Source organism: Morone saxatilis, unplaced genomic scaffold (assembly GCF_004916995.1).
Source record: "Morone saxatilis isolate NCDOM2014 unplaced genomic scaffold, NCSU_SB_2.0 Contig5, whole genome shotgun sequence".
NCBI classification, from domain to species: domain Eukaryota; kingdom Metazoa; phylum Chordata; class Actinopteri; family Moronidae; genus Morone; species Morone saxatilis.
In genome coordinates, this window is record NW_023340095.1 from 16,443,909 (window position 1) to 16,446,915 (window position 3,007).

Sequence of the window (3,007 nt, forward strand, 5' to 3'; positions counted from 1 at the left end):
GTGTGTGTGTGTGTGTGTATTCCTCAGCTGGTAGACACTGAAGTGGCAGGTGCTTTCACGGCAGGGGAAAAACAGAGTGGCATTTAGCACTGTGCAGCTGACACAGGGCAGTCTCCAGTGACGGCAAAAGAGACAGCAACAACACTCCCACACACCAACAAACACACACCTAGGTATTCTTGATTGCACACCTACTGAAGTCAAATAAACAAAACACTTTCCCACACACACACCACAGCTGTGTATTTTCACATACTATAAACCCAGAGTCTTCAGAGTGTCGCTGTTCTCCCAGTGGAAAGCTGTGCTGACCCTTGCCCCGGTGTACTTGTTTGTGAGGTTTCATTTGCATGCAGAGCTATCAAATGGGAGCGGAAGTCTTGGCTGACACACACACACACACAGCCTGTCTCTGCGGCTGCATTTCTTCCCTCATTCGTTGTCTCCTCTCCCTCTTCCCCGGCCACGAACAAGAGCTGTTTTCACAAAGCTGGATGTGATCGTCATTCTCTAAAACAAACCAAACCATTCATTCAGAGTCCTCACTACTACCCCCTCCTCAACTACACACACACACACGTCTGTTCTCTCTCTTTGCCCTATACATATACGCTGTAAAAGAAAATCAGATGTCAAATCTAAAGCTTTATAGACACTTGACACAACACTTACATTAGAAAGGAATAAAAACACACTAAAGGGGCTGACGCATTTATATAGAGACTCTGATATCTGAGATACAACAATATGGAGCTATGGAGTATTTGAAAAATAACATCATTGATGGGGCCACCTGTGCTGGCTCAGCTCGGTCTCTTCATTGCCATGGGTGTCGGAGTCACAAGAAAATAGAAACACCGGGGTGGGAAGTGGTGGAAAAACCACAGTAACAGAATCAACCTGACAGAGAGAAGCGGGAATGCAGTGAGGTCATGGGACCAACGGTCCATAACAATCTGAGTGTGTGTGTGTGTGTGTTTCTGGTGGGGTTGGGCCAGCCAGTGGCCTGTAGAGGCAGACACTTGGGTGAGAATGACTGAGATCTGCCGGGAAGGGGAGTTGAATCACTAACAGGTCCGATTAGCAACCAGGTGTCACCATGTACATTAACACTAAAAAAATATATTTATATATAATTGTATGAACAATGATGCCATACAACAATGTGGCATACAGGGACACACACACCGCTATTCAAACACATGCTGATCAGAGAAAAGTGTGAGTGGGCAGGGAGATTTGGGGGTAAAGGGGGGGGGGGGCATTGAGAGAATAGGACAGAGGTCCAGCAGGGGAATGAACCCAATGGCCCCAACCCCACCTCTTTTTTGAGCACATACACACATACATCCATCAGCCCCTGCCAACAATACACGTCTGCGCCCCCTGTCCCAAACCCACCCACACACACAGGCTCTGTTCATTATTTATTTAGTTCTCACAGGCTAAATTTAGCCATACTCCATTCAGGGCTAGAACACACACACAGAGGCATGTATTAGCAGCCTCCTCTCTGGTGCTTCAGGAGCATAGTAAACATGCCTGTCGATGCACCGCCTGCTAGAGTAACTCTGTGCCGCTGCGCAGTGAAATGAATGAGCTTTTAGGTGGAACTACTCCTAACTGTATTTCTGAAAAGCAAGAAAAGAAAGACGATCATCAACTGCACACAAGCTTCTGCAAATGACAGAGCTGATGATGCGTGCTTCCTCCTACAGATAGGGAGAGATCAGCAGGCTCAGATCTGCTCTGTTTACATTCCTGCCCTGCTGGCTCCTCCCCGATCTACAGCAGCACTCCAGCAAACAAACGCTGACTGACTCTTCACCTGACCTCCCACACCTCTGTCCGACCAACAAAACAACAACAACCACTGTTAACTCTGTCATCTCATTGTTAGAAATATTCCAGATAACATGCAACTATTCTCTTCAGTCTTATCCAGTTTCTACGTTTACTCATCGGTGAAGCGCTTGGCCTGTAAAATTGTAAGAGAAGCCAATCGCAGTATTCCAGAGCCAAAGTTGACTCATTAAAATTACTTGTTTTGTCTGACTTTCAATTTACCTTATCACATGTGACAAAGAAAAGCAGCAAATCCTCATAAATGAAACTCGTTAATGGTGGGCTTTTTTGCTTTAGAAAAAATTACTCATCAATTATAATTAAAATAGCTGCTGATTAATTTTCAGCCGATCAATTAATTTTGCAGGCTACCAAACATGCTCAAATTCTACAAGTTAAAACAAATCCAGAAGCCATTGCTACATATTCTAGCACTGCCTCCATTATTATCATTGCCCAATACTATGCTTAACTATATTACACACCTGTATGGAGGAGCATTAACACAGCCTTGGGGCCCGGAGTGATTTATGATGAGCAGGACTGTTCATGAATGAGAAACTTCTAATCAGCCAGTAGACTGAGCTGACCTGCTGTGTGTGTGTGTGTGTTAGTACTATATAGCATGCGTGTTCCTGTCACACACAGAAGCTCTATCTCTTCTTCTACCTCTAGACAAAACAAGCTACTCAACAATGTCTAATCCTGAAGTGAATGTAATCCTTCTTACCTCCAAGCTAAATTAAGGATATGGTAGGCTGACTTTGTTTTTATCTAGCACTGGAACATCCCGCCCTACTTTACTCAAAGAGTTATGTATCAGACGGCCAGGAGCGCCGTGTATGTGTGTGTGAAGGGGAGGGGTGCACAGGACAGGTGAGCACGAAGACTGTGTGTTCCTCCAAATACTGTATGTAATCAACTGATCAAGTACAGGCATTGTTACAGGTATGTTATAGGTTTAAAATAGGCTCTCTGGCTGCAAAATGAAGACCTATGATGAATGAGCCTATTAGTTAACTAGAGTATGCACTTTCTCCAGTGAATACTATACATAAATGATGATCTGTGCACAACCTCACTGCTGTCAAAACACATCAAACCTGAAAGACAAATAAATTGTATTAAAGGGGTTATTGTTTAGATAGATAGATACTTTATT

The 3,007-nt window shown here is 44.1% G+C and overlaps 1 protein-coding gene across 1 annotated transcript in view; it reads right to left on the bottom strand.

Moving 5' to 3' along the window:
• irs2b (insulin receptor substrate 2b) overlaps positions 1-3,007 on the bottom strand; it is an 11,240-nt gene that overhangs the window by 532 nt on the left and 7,701 nt on the right. The window lies entirely within an intron of this gene.